General features: G+C 32.4%; 1 long non-coding RNA gene, 11 other non-coding genes and 2 pseudogenes across 32 annotated transcripts in view; all 14 read right to left on the bottom strand.

The window, feature by feature from the left end:
- Positions 1 to 13,564, bottom strand: part of LOC116633301 — a 69,944-nt gene that overhangs the window by 45,086 nt on the left and 11,294 nt on the right. For 9 of the 21 annotated variants that reach the window (XR_004299613.1, XR_004299611.1, XR_004299615.1 and 6 more), the window contains 10 exons: positions 13,274 to 13,350; positions 10,702 to 12,395; positions 9,485 to 9,570; positions 8,466 to 8,551; positions 7,570 to 7,648; positions 6,368 to 6,500; positions 5,382 to 5,464; positions 4,410 to 4,497; positions 1,380 to 3,351; positions 196 to 281 (listed from right to left, as the gene is read on the bottom strand). This is a non-coding gene — a long non-coding RNA (uncharacterized LOC116633301). The remainder of the gene's footprint in view (positions 1 to 195; positions 282 to 1,379; positions 3,352 to 4,409; positions 4,498 to 5,381; positions 5,465 to 6,367; positions 6,501 to 7,569; positions 7,649 to 8,465; positions 8,552 to 9,484; positions 9,571 to 10,701; positions 12,396 to 13,273; positions 13,351 to 13,564) is intronic. The other 12 variants (XR_004299626.1, XR_004299624.1, XR_004299614.1 and 9 more) reach the window with 12 other exon arrangements.
- Positions 859 to 929, bottom strand: LOC116633397. Its single transcript, XR_004299681.1, has one exon. It is a non-coding gene; the product is annotated as a small nucleolar RNA SNORD113/SNORD114 family (small nucleolar RNA).
- LOC116633414 lies at positions 1,921 to 1,995 on the bottom strand. Its single transcript, XR_004299696.1, has one exon. It is a non-coding gene; the product is annotated as a small nucleolar RNA SNORD113/SNORD114 family (small nucleolar RNA).
- LOC116633411 lies at positions 2,879 to 2,951 on the bottom strand. The gene has a single exon (XR_004299693.1). It is a non-coding gene; the product is annotated as a small nucleolar RNA SNORD113/SNORD114 family (small nucleolar RNA).
- LOC116633395 lies at positions 3,993 to 4,067 on the bottom strand. The gene has a single exon (XR_004299679.1). It is a non-coding gene; the product is annotated as a small nucleolar RNA SNORD113/SNORD114 family (small nucleolar RNA).
- LOC116633399 lies at positions 4,984 to 5,056 on the bottom strand. The gene has a single exon (XR_004299683.1). It is a non-coding gene; the product is annotated as a small nucleolar RNA SNORD113/SNORD114 family (small nucleolar RNA).
- LOC116633393 lies at positions 5,954 to 6,025 on the bottom strand. Its single transcript, XR_004299678.1, has one exon. It is a non-coding gene; the product is annotated as a small nucleolar RNA SNORD113/SNORD114 family (small nucleolar RNA).
- Positions 6,948 to 7,022, bottom strand: LOC116633412. The gene has a single exon (XR_004299694.1). It is a non-coding gene; the product is annotated as a small nucleolar RNA SNORD113/SNORD114 family (small nucleolar RNA).
- Positions 8,056 to 8,130, bottom strand: LOC116633396. The gene has a single exon (XR_004299680.1). It is a non-coding gene; the product is annotated as a small nucleolar RNA SNORD113/SNORD114 family (small nucleolar RNA).
- On the bottom strand, positions 9,090 to 9,157 carry LOC116633405 (annotated as a pseudogene).
- Positions 10,298 to 10,373, bottom strand: LOC116633430 (annotated as a pseudogene).
- LOC116633402 lies at positions 10,927 to 11,001 on the bottom strand. Its single transcript, XR_004299686.1, has one exon. It is a non-coding gene; the product is annotated as a small nucleolar RNA SNORD113/SNORD114 family (small nucleolar RNA).
- Positions 11,918 to 11,989, bottom strand: LOC116633377. Its single transcript, XR_004299663.1, has one exon. It is a non-coding gene; the product is annotated as a small nucleolar RNA SNORD113/SNORD114 family (small nucleolar RNA).
- LOC116633409 lies at positions 12,877 to 12,950 on the bottom strand. The gene has a single exon (XR_004299691.1). It is a non-coding gene; the product is annotated as a small nucleolar RNA SNORD113/SNORD114 family (small nucleolar RNA).

Raw genomic sequence — 13,564 nt, 5'->3', positions numbered from 1 at the left:
TACTGACATATCTTTCATTAATTAACCAAAATGCTTCCTATATAGATTAATTAATATAACGCTTCATATTAGCCTCAAATTTACTATCTGGCTATGGTTTTGATCCTTAACTTTATATCCCATTATTAATCATGCAGCTAAAATCTTTTTTTAAAAGACCGCAAAATCAAGGAAAGAATTTTGACTATTACGCACATTGTTCTCCATGCTCTTAGTACATAGATGCAACCACAGAGCTCGTGACTATGGTGGAATGTCTACCTCAGCCGAGGGTGACCATTCTAAGGAGTACAACACAGAGCAGATGATAAAAAAAAATTGAGACCTTATGATCATTGGTCCCTGCATTCCACCTTTCATCCAGTCCATCCTTAATAAGCAATGAATTGGGATAATGTGTATTTTATTTTTCTTAATAAAATAAACAGTATCAATCTTGTAGCTGAGAAACAGCATGAACACTGACGGTTACTCAAAGAATAACACCATTATATCGTATATTTCCTAATAGATATTTGTTTTCAAAATATACTAACAGTATTTCTTGTCTAACCACATATTTTTGTAACTGGACAATATTTCACCCACTTTGTACTTCTTTTTCTTTCTTTCTTTCTTTCTTTCTTTCTTTCTTTCTTTTCTTATTTCATTGATCCAATTAAAAAAATAGAATGTATCAACATAAAAGACCAAAAACAAGATTATAGATTATAGATTTATTTATAAATCATTTATCCAAATATAATAATAGAATAAAAATGCATGAACACAACACTAAAAACAAGATCCTCACATATTCCTGACATCTATATATAAGATCTCATCAAACGATGGGAATAGGCTACATTTTTTTGTGTGTTGGACCTCAGAGTTGCAGACAGTATTCATCATATACGATTCATACGCCACCAGCGGTCATCACTGATCCAATATTGTCCCTCTTTTCCTTCATTCAGTTCTACATTGTTTATTGACTAACTCATTAATTCACTAACAATAAGTTGAAACCCTATTATTCAGAATAATGCAAGAGTCATGATACCCCTAAGCTGTGTATAGAATCATTCTTATATCAATATATCTCTTTCATTAATTATCTTAAATTTCATCTGTGATATAATAAGAGTCTCATGCTCTACTGGCTGCTAGCTAGGCTGTGATATAATAAAAAATATAAATAAAATAAAAAATAAAATGTGGAAAAAATTATCTTAAATTTCATGCATGTAATAATCAATATAATGTTTCATAGGAATTCAATAGTTGTCACCAGGCCACAGTTAGCTACATTTGCCTCTATATAGCACTTTTAAAAATATACCAAATATCCTTAAAAAAAACATAGCTGAAACCAAGACAAGAACTTGACTACTACTCACATCGGTCTCTGTTTCTAACATACAGACACAATCATGGAGCGCACCACCAAAAACAATGCTTAGTCAGCTTAGTGTGTCTGTTCAGAGAAGTACAGTCAATGAAAAAAAAAGAAAGTTAAGACCTTATCTCCACTGATCCTTGCTTTTCATATTTCATTTACTCACTAATTTCATGATATTAATATATTTTTCTCTTAACAAAAGGAACAACCTCAAACTCGACACTGAGTCAGAAAGACTAGACTCACTTACCTGTATAAACTCTTAGCTAAGGAGGTAACACCCTTTCCCCACTTATTTCTTAATGAACATAAATATTTTCAATTATATTATTTGTTGCCTCACCATATGTTCATAGTTGGATAATTCTTCTCCCTCTATTTTTTAACTATTACGTATATTTCTTTAATGGTTCTATCATTGATCCACTAATAATAACAAACCCAAATTTAAAAATTCAAAATAAGAATCTGATCTTTTTATGTTCCTAACATCCATGTACAGGATCAAATAGAACAGAAGGAATAGACTATTTATTATGTTGGACCTCAGATATCCAGACACATATTGCTCATGACCCAAGACTCATCCATCACCTGTCATCATCACTGGTCCATGAGACCCACTTTTTCTTAATTCCTTTCTATACTTGTATTGATTAAATCATTAATTCATTGAAAATATTAAAATGAGTATAATTCACAAAAGCTGAAGAATAAGATGCTTGAATGCCCTTAACTTCTAACTTAGAATCATTGCCAACATAGGTTATATTTCTTTCATTAATCAATCTCAATGCTATGTAATAAATTAATGAATATAATGTTTTATATTTATCAGTTAGCCATAGTGAACCTTTTTATTATACTCTTACTTTTTAATAATTCCATGAACACAAACAAATGACCCAAACCAAAACAAAATTTTTGACCATTACTCTCCTTGTTCCATTTTCCTAACACAAAAGGAATGTCACGTGACAATCCCGATCCCACAGAAGACGAAATCGGCTCAAGCACCTGTTCTGAAGAGGACAAAAGAGAGAAGGGGATGGAAAGGCTGAGCCTTTCCGCTGATCCATGGAGCCCACCATTCATTTATATAATCATTTAAGCCTTTATTAACTTAATGTATACATTTATTTTTACCATAAAAATAAACTTCAAACTTGGACCTAAATCAGAAAATAAATGACTACAGAATTTCATTGTTTATATCAACCTTATCAAAGATATAATACACTTGGTCCCTTTATATCCATTCTAATGTATATTAATACTTTTACCTTGGTATATATTTACCAAAAAATAATACTTCCACCTCCTCAACTTTATTCATTTATACATTTTTTATCCTACCATTAATAGTTTTATAAATTAATTACTAAAATTCATTCACCGTAAAGAAACACAAAGATCAACAACAAAATCCTTGTTTATTACTGACATCTTTACATAGGATCCCTAAACACAGGAGAAACAGACTAGATTATCTTTGTATCAGATCTGAGTTCCAGACACATAGCATTCATCATATATGACTCATTCGCCACCAGTTGTCATCATTGGTCCAAGACTGGCCCTCTTTCTTTCCATTCTCATAAACATTTATTTATTAATTCATTAATCAAAAAATACACATAAATTAAAATATAAGAATAAGATCCTTCAACATTCCTAACATATGTCTCTATAATATTACAGAGACTAAATCTCTTTCATTAACTGACCTCAGTGTTATATTTATGGATAAGTAAACATAATGCTTCATATCAATCCGGTGTTAAACACTTATATTTTGCCTTCTTTGATTATATTTAATACTTTTGAATAAATACACTTAACAGCCCTAAATAAACCAAAACAAAAGCTTCGAGTCTTACTCACGGGGTCTCCATGCTCCTCCAACATAGATGCAACCAGAGGGCTCATGACCTTGGAAGAATGTTACAATCAGCTGGAGTGTGTCCATTCTGAGGAGTACGGAGCAGAGCAGATGATAAAAAAAAAAAAAGAAAAAAAGAAACATTCTTCCATTGATCCTTGCTTTATCTTTCATTTAGTCCGGCATTTAGGAAATCATTACTGGAGAATATTTATTTCATTATCTTTTACAAAAATGAACTACTTTGAACTTCCCAGTGACCCAGAATATAAAAACTGTGTATAATTTGTCCTATCTATATCATCCGAGCCAAAGAGGGGACAACCATGTACCATTTATTTCTCTTTGGACTTCAGTGTTTTCAAATTATATTAATAGAACTTCTTGCCTCATATATATTTTTTTTTAAGATTTTATTTATTTATTTGAGAGAGAGAGAGAATGAGAGACAGAGAGCATGAGAGGGAGGAGGGTCAGAGGGAGAAGCAGACTCCCTGCCAAGCAGGGAGCCCGATGCGGAACTCGATCCCGGGACTCCAGGATCATGACCTGAGCCGAAGGCAGTCACTTAACCGACTGAGCCACCCAGGCGCCCATTGCCTCATATATTTTTAAATTGGACATTTCTACAACTCACTTTTTGTAATATATTTCCTTATTGATATTTCACTGATCCGATTATAATCAAGAATGGAAATGCATGAAGAGAAAGTCCACATCTCTTTTGTGTTGGACCTCAGAGTTCCAGACACGTATCATTCATCATCCATGATTCATACGCTGGCAGTTATCATCATTGATCCAGAAAGACCGCCTTCTCTTCATTCATTTCTACATTGTTTATTGATTCATTCATTCATTCACTAATTACCATTTCAAACTATACGATTCACAAAACATGAAGAAGAAACTGTTATCCATAGTTATGTATCTAGAATAGATCTAGAATCATTCACACATCACTATATCTCTCATCAGTTATCCTGTTTTTCATAAATGCTTTAATCAATGTAATGCTTCATTTTAATCCTATATTTGTCACTAGGACAAGCTGACCTTCTTTAATGATAATTCATATTTTGTATTAATACAATGAATATCCTTAGCAAAATACCAAACAAGACAAGAAGTTTGACTATTACTCACATTTGTCTCCTGTCTCCCCAATACAAAAATACAACCCTAAGGCTCTTGATCAGGGGAGAATCCTTAAAGCAGGTCTAACTTGTCCGTCCTGAGGAGTATAAAGCAGAGCATACCATAAAAATAGTCAAGACATTCTCTATTGGTCATTGCTTTTAGCCTTTCATTAAATCCATTATTGGTCAACTATTAATTTGGTGTCAATATTTTTTCTCTTAAGAAAATGAACAACTTTGAATTTACCAATGACCCGGAACGTGAGCATTGTCTATGACTTACACGACCTCTGGCATCCTTAGCCATACATGTAAGTCATGTAGCTCTTACTTCTAATTAAACTTCAGAGTTTTCATAGAATGTTAATAGTATTTCTTGCATAATCGCATATTTCTATAATAGGACACTACTTCATTACAGTACACTTTATTTATGTTTATTGATTATTTAATTGATCCAATTATAAAAATTGAAAGAAAATGCATGAACACTAACACCAAAAACAAGATCCTTGTATATCTGGACATGTGTCCATACAGGATCTCTTCAAACAGTGAGAATAAACCAGATTTCTCTTCTGTTGGACCTCAAGAGTTCCAGACATGTATTCATCACATATGACTCATATGCCACCAGCGGTCATCATCGATCCAGTATTCTCCCTCTTTACCCTCATTCATTTCTAATTGTTTATTGAGTAAATCATTAATTCACTAATAATTTTAAATGCTGTAATTCACAAAAACTGAGGAAGAACTTATATAACCCTATTTCTACCTAGATAATTCTCACATCAATATATCTCTTTAATTATCTCAGTCTCCCATGCATAGATTAATCATCATAATAGTTTATATATCCCATATTTATCACTGAAAAACAGTGCCTCTTTTCATTATATAGTGTGGTTTTTAATAATACAGCGAATTACCTTAAAAAAACACATAAACCAAGAAAATAATTTCAACTGTTACTTACATTAATCCCCATCCTCCTATCATAGAGGCAACCATAGAACTCAGGATAATGGAAGATGTTAAATTAGCTCAAGTGTGTCCATTCTGAAAAGTACACAGTAGAGCAAGATAAAAAAAGGATTGAGATATTATGTTCACTGGTCCTTCCATCACATTTTTAATTTAGTCACTTATTAAGCAGTATATTGCAATAATGCATATTTTATTTTCTCATAAGTAAATGAACAATATCAATCTAGCTAATAAAGAATATGAACATTGACTATTACTTATCAATAATTATATCATCCTCAAAGAACAAGTCCTGTACCATATATTCCCTCATAGACATCAGCATGTTAAATAAACACTAATACTATTCATTACCTAACCACATATTTTTGTAATTGGACAAGATTTCACTGTTTTCATCTTTATTTATTTATGTTTGTTTATTGATTATTTCATCAATCCAGTTATAAAAATTGAAAGAAAATGCATGAACATAAGGACCAAAACCAAGATCTTTGTATATTCTTGATATCTGTTTATGGAATCACCTCAAACAGGACAATAAACCAGATTCCATTTCTGTTGGACCTCAGAGTTCCAGACACGTATTCATCGTATCCGACTCATACGCCACCAGTGGTCATCATCGATCCATTATTGTCCCTCTTTTCCTTCATTCAATTCTACATTGTCTATTGACTAATTCATTAAATCACTAGTAATAATGTTAAAACCCTATCATTCACAAAAGCCCAAGAAAAGTCATGATATCCTTAATCTGTAAATAGAATCATTCTCACATCAATATATCTCTTTTAAAATTATGCTCTTATTTATTTATGCATTAAACCAATATAATGTTTCACAAAATTCAATATTTATCACTGAGCTATTGTTGGCCTTCTGTGATTCTACTACATGGAACTCTCAAATAATACTGAATACACTGAATAAAATAATCATTGAAACCAAGACAAGAAACTGGATATTACTCACATTGCTCTCTGTGCCTTCAACACAGAAATGCAACCACTTGAGCTCGCCACCACGGAATATTGCTTAAATCAGCTCAAATGTGTCCATTTTGAAACATGAAAAGCACAGTCGATGATAAAAAAATAGAATAAAACTTTTATTTCCATTGATTCTTGCTTTCCACATTTCATTTACTCATTTAGATATCTATGAATATTTCATAACATTGATTTTTTTTCTTTTAACAACAGTAACAAAATTCCTCAAACTTAAGATTGACCCAGAACAATAAAATTGACTCTAATTGTTCATGTCTAAATGATCATTGACTAAAGAAGTGACATTCTTGATTCATTTAATTCTTACTGGGTGTCAGTGTTTGCAATTTTTATTAATATTTCTTGCCTAAACACAGGTCTTCACAGTTGGACGATTCTTTATGATTATATTTATCTGATATTCATATTCTTCAATGACTCTATCCTTGATCCATTTGTAATAATCAATCTAAATCTATGAATGCAGTAAAACCATTATCTTTGTGCTTTCCGAACATCTGTCCATAGGATCAAATAAACAGAGAGAAAGACTATGTAGTGAATTAGACCTCAGCATTCTAGATAAATAGTATTCATCATCCATAACTCATCTGCCACCAGTAATTATCATAGGTACATAGAAGACCCACTTTTTTTCATTCATTTCTACATTTGTATCAGTTCAATCATTAAATCATTGATTACAGTAAAATACATGATTAACAAAAACTAAAGAATCAACAACTTCGGGGTGCCTGGGTGGCTTAGTCGGTTAAGCAGCTGCCTTCTGCTCAGGTCATGATCCTGGAGTCCTGGGATGAAGCCCCAGATCAGGCTCCCTGCTCAGCTGGGAGTCTGCTTCTCCCTCTGACCTTCCCCACTCTTGTGTTCTCTTTCTCTCTCTCTCACTTTCTCTCTCTCAAATAAATGAATAAAAGTTTAAAAAAAAAATCAACAACTTGAATACTCCTAACTTCTATCTATAGAATAATTGCCAACATAGATTATATTTCTCTCATTAATCAGACTCAGTGTTACATGTTATCAAGTAGTCAATATGTTTCATATCATATTTATCATTGGGCCATAAATTACTTTTTGATTATATTTATTAATTTTTGATTATACTGTGAATACCCTTAAACAAATGACCGAAACCAAGACAGAATCTCTATTACTACTCACCTTGCTTTCCTCTCCTAAGACAAAAGTAACATAACAATCTTGATCAGAGCAGAAGATGAAATCAGCTAGAGCATCCATTCTGAAGAGTACCAAGCAGAGAACATGAGAAAAAAATTGAGTCATTCTTCCATTGACCCTTGCTTTACATCTTTCATTTAGTCAGGCATTTAGGAAATCATTACTGGAGAATATTCATTTCATCATCTTTTATAAAAATTAACCACTTCGAACTTCATCAACATTGTCTATAATTTGTCCTATCTATATCATCTGAGCCAAAGAGGGGACAGATGTGTACCATTTATTTCTCTTTGGACTTCAGTGTTTTCAAATTATATTAATAGAACTTCTTGCCTCCTCATGTATTTTTTAAATTGGACGTTTCTACAATTCACTTTTTTTACATGTTTCCTTATTGATATTTTATTGATCCAATTATAATCAAGAATGGAAATGCATGAAGAGAAAGACCACATCTCTTTTGTGTTGGACCTCAGAGTTCCAGACACTTATCATTCATCATCCATGATTCATACGCTGGCAGTTATCATCATTGATCCAGAAAAGACCGCCTTCTCTTCATTCATTTCTACATTGTTTATTATTTCATTAATTCACTAATTATAATTTTAAAACTGTATGATTCACAAAAACTCAAAAGGGCCTTGATCGCCCTAATATATATCTGGAACCATTCCCACATTATTATACTTCTGTCATATTTATTATCAGTTTTTCATAAATGCTTTAATCAATGTAATACTTCATTTTAACCCCATGTTTGTCACTAGGACACAGCTGACCATCTGAATAGATTTCATCTTTTTATTACTGCAGTGAATACCTTTAGACACACCACCACCCAAAGCAAGTCAAGAATTTTGTTTATTACTCACATTGGTCTTCCAACTCCTAAAATAGAGATTAACTCTGGAGTTCATGATCAAGGAAGAATCCTCAACTCAGGTGTGGTGTGTCTGTTCTGAGGAGTATAAGGCAGAGCAAATGATTAGAAAGGTTGAGACATTCTTTCCATTGGTCTTCACCTTTGCCCTCTCATGTAGTCAGTCATTTTGGCCACCATTAATTTCGTGTGTGTATTTTACTCCCTTAAGAAAACAAACTTCAAATTTACCACTGACCCAGACGATGAGCATGGTCTGTAACTTATCCTGTCTATATCATCCTTAGCTGTATAGTAACAGTCATGTACAACTGGCTTCTAATTGAACTTCAGGGTTTCCATGGTATATTAATAGTATTAGTTATTAATCATTAATAATAAATTAATAAATTAGGTCTTAATTATTGCCTAATAATATCTTTTTATAATTAGACAATGCTTCACTCCCATCATCATTTTTATTTCTGTATTTATTTATAGAATCTCTTATTTATCCAATTGTAATGATACATATAAATGCATGAACACTAAGACCAAAAACAAGATCTTACTATATTCCTGACATCTGTCTATTGGATGCCTTCAAATAATGAGAATGTATTAGATTAATTTTCTGTTGGACCTCAGAGTTCCACGTATTCATCGTATCCGACTCATACGCCACCAGTGGTCATCATCGATCCAATATTGTCTCTCTTCTCTACATTATATTCTCTTTGTATATTGATTAAATCATTGGTTCACTAATAATTTAAAACCGTATTATCCACAAAAACTGAAATGAGTCTTTATGTCTTTAAACTGAATATAGACTTATTCTCACATCAGTATCCTTCATTAATTATCCTCAGTTTTCCATACATGCATTAATCAATATAATGTTTTCTGAAATTCAATATTTATCACAGAGCTACAGTTAACCTGTGATTCGATGTGGAATTTTCGAATAATGCAGCAAATGTGCTGAAAAAAATCACTAGAACAAAGATAAGAAATTTGACTTTTACTCACATTGGTCTCTGTGCTTCTGTCCCGCAGGTGCGGTCATAGAGTTCACCACCAGGCAATAATGCTTGGGTAGCTCGAATGTGTCCATTCTGAGAAGTACAAACCATAGCGAAGGACAGAAAAAATGATAAAATTTTATCCCCATAGATTCTTGCCTTCCGCAATGAATTTACTCAATCTTTTAGGAATTCATAAATTTCTCATAACATAGATCTTCTTCTCTTAACAAAAAGGAAAACATCAAACTTGACACTGACCGAGAATAATGAAACTGACTCTTAATTATTCATGTCTATATAATCCTTGACCGAAGAAGGGACACCCTTGAAACATCTATTTCATGAAGGGCATCAGTGTTTGCAAATTTTATTAGTGTTTCTGGCCTCACCATACTATGTTCATAGTTAGATAATAATTCACCTTTTCTTCTTCATCTATTATTTATATTTCCTTTAATAATTCTATCATTGGTCCATTAATAATAACAAATATAAATATATTCATCCAAGGGGCGCCTGGGTGGCTCATTCGGTTAAGTACCCAACTCTTAATTTCAGCTCAGGTCATGATCTCGGTGTCATGGGATCGAGCCCCATGTCAGGCTCTGCACTGGGCATGGAGCCTGCTTAGGATTCTCTCTCTCCCTCTACCTCTGCCCTTTCCTTCTAAAAATAAGTAAATAAGTAAGTAAGTAAATGAATGAATGAATAAATAAATAAATAAATAAATTCATCCAAAATAAGAACATAATATTTATACATTCCTAACATCTATCCATAGGATCAAATAAACAGAGAAAATAGAATACTTCTTGTATTGCACCTCAGGCGTCCAGACACATACTGTCCATTGTCCATGACTCATCCCCCCACCAGTCAACACCACTGGTTCCATTAGAGGTTAGTTTATTCACTCGTATATTTGTATCAATTAAATCATACCTTCATTGGTAATAATAAAATCAATACACGATTAACAAAAACTGAAGAATATGATACTTGAATACCCTAACCTCTTCCTATAGAATCATTGCCAAAATAGATCATACCTCTTTCATTAATAAATATAAATGTTACATACTATCAATTAATCAACATAATGTTTATATCATATTTATCATTGAGCCATAGTTAATTTTTCCTTATATTTATTACATTTTAATAATACCATGAAAACCCTTAAGCAAATGACCCAAACCAAGAAAGAACTTTGACCATTACCCACTTTGGTCTCTTTCCTATAAAAGGGAAACACGGTGACCTTGATCACAATAAAGGTGGAAATAACCTCGGGAGCTTCTCTTCTGAAAAGTACCAAACACAAAAAGTGATAAAAAGATTGAGATTTTCTCTCAACTGATCCATATATTTGTCTATTGATTCTTTCATTTTCAATTATATTAAGAAAAGTAAATGCATGAAGAGAAGGAACACATCACTTTTGTGTTGGACCTCAGAGTTTCAGACACGTATTACTCATCATCCGCGATTCATACGCCGGCAGTTATCATCACCGATCCAGAAAAGACAGCTTTCTCTTCATTCATTTTGATATTGTTTATTGACTAATTTACTAATTCACTAATTTTAATATTTAAATTCCATTATTTCAAACCCCAATAAGGCCTTGATATCCCTAATATGCTTGTAGATCTATTTTTACATCATATCTCTGTCATTTATCAGTTTTTCAGACATGCATTAATCAATATCATGCTTCCTATAAATCTCTTATTTATCAATAGGATAAAGATGACCCTCTTTGATTATATTTCAAATATTGGATTGATATAGTAAATACCCTTAAACAAACAAGCCAAACCAAGAAAAGAAATGTGATTATGCTTACACTGGACTCCAGTCTCCTAAAATAAATGCAACCCTAGAGGTCAGGATCAAGGAAAAATCTTTAAATCAGGTCCAGTGTTTCTTCTAAGGAGTACAAAGCAAAGCAGGTGATAAAAATGGTTGAGACAAAAAAAAAAATGGTTGAGACATTCTCTCCATTGATCTCAACTTCAACATTCACATAGCTCTCTAGGCAATCATTAATTGGGTATATATATTTAGTCTGATAAGAAAACAAACAACTTTTATCTTGCCACTGAGCCAGAATATGGATATTGTCTATAACTTACACTGTCTACATCATCCCTACCCTAAGAGGTAACAGTCAAATACCATTCATTTCTAACTGAACTTCAGGGTTTCCAAAATAGATTAATAGTATTTCTTGCCTCACCACATATTTTTAAAATTGGACAATAATTTACTCTATTCATCCTTATTTATTTATATATTTATTTATAGAGTCTCACATTTATCCAATTGTAATAATAAAATAAAAATATATAAACACCAAGACCAACAGCAAACCCTTCATTTATTCCTGATATCTATCTATAGGATGCCTTCAAAGGACTAGACCAATTTTATGTTGGACCTCAGAGTTCCAGACACGTATTCATCGTACATGACTCATACGCCACCAGTGGTCATCATTGATCCAATATCATCCCTCTTTTACTACATAGATTTCTATTTGTTTATTGATCAAATCATTATTTAACTAATAATTTTTAAGTAGTACAATTTAAAAAAAGAGCCTGTAAGTCTCAAATCTATACACAGAATTAATCTCACATCAATATAACTCTCATTAATATCTCCAGCTTTCATACATGCATTAATCAATGTGTTTCATACATTCCATATTTAACACTGAGATCCAGCTACCTTCTTTAATTATATTTTACACATTTTAAAAACACAGTGAATAACCTTTAAAAAATCCACTTAAACTGAGAAAAGAACTTCAACTGTTACTCACATTAATCTCCATCCTCCTATTATATAGAGGCAACCACAGAACTTGTGCCCATGGAAGGTGCTGAATCATCTCCAGTGAGTTGATTCTGAGGAGTACAGAACAGAGCAGATGATTAAAAAAAACCTGAAACCTAATCCACATTGATCCTTGCTTTCTGCATTTCATTTACCCAGTATTTAGGTATTTATTACTGTTTATGTATGTATTGTCATCTTATAAAAATCCAATCTTTGGTCTGAAGAAGAACAATTAAGGTGATTCCTACTTAGGCATGCCTATAGAACCATGGTCAAAGAGATGACCCTTTGAACCACTTATTTCTTAATGGGTATCAATCAGTGTTTTCAATTTCAATATTCTGCCTTGCTACTTGGGTTTATATTTGGACAATTCCTCACCCTATTTTTCCTTATGTGTTTATTTATATTTGCTTCATGGTTCTATCACTGATCCATTAATAATAACAAGTCTGTATCTACGAAACAATACAAGAATATGAACTTATTCCTGACAGCTCTCTGTAGAACCAATTTCAACAGAAGGAATAGACCAAATTATGTTCTGTATTGGACCTCAGAGTTTCAGACACATAGTTTCATCGTACATGACTCCTATGCCACTGGTCATCATCACTGGTCCAGGACTGAGTCTCTTCTTAGTTCATTTCTACTTTTGTATCAATTAAATAATTAATACATTGATAATTATAAAAATAATACATGGTTCACAGGAACCCAAAAATAAGATCCTTGAATATCCCTAACATCAGTTTACAGAATCATTATCCAAATGGACTGCATCACCTCCATCTTATACATTACTAATTAATCAGCATAATGTGTCTTATCACATTTATTATGAGGCCACAGTAAATTTCTTACTAATTTAATACTTTTTAACGATACCATGATTACCCTTAAACAAATGTCCCATTCCAAGACAACCATTTTGACCATTATTCACCTTGTCTTTTTCCATACTCAAAGGAAGCATCACAATCTTGGTCATGGCAGAAGCTGACATCAGCTCAAGCATCTGTTCTGAAGAGTAACAAGCAGACAAGATGATAAAAATATTGAGATATTCTCTCCATTGATTCATATATCCCACTATTCACTTGCAGTCATTTCGGCATTTATGAAATTATTGTAATTTTCCCCTTAACAAATCAAATGTCGAACTTGTAACTGACTCAGTAATTACTATTTATTCTCTACATCATTCTTACTCAGACATATACACGTGAATCTTTTA

The sequence above is a fragment of the Phoca vitulina genome, unplaced genomic scaffold (assembly GCF_004348235.1).
Source record: "Phoca vitulina isolate PV1807 unplaced genomic scaffold, GSC_HSeal_1.0 scaffold7, whole genome shotgun sequence".
Classification (NCBI taxonomy): Eukaryota; Metazoa; Chordata; class Mammalia; order Carnivora; family Phocidae; genus Phoca; species Phoca vitulina.
Note: the sequence above shows the minus strand (reverse complement) of the source record. Positions and strands in the feature narration are given on the sequence as shown.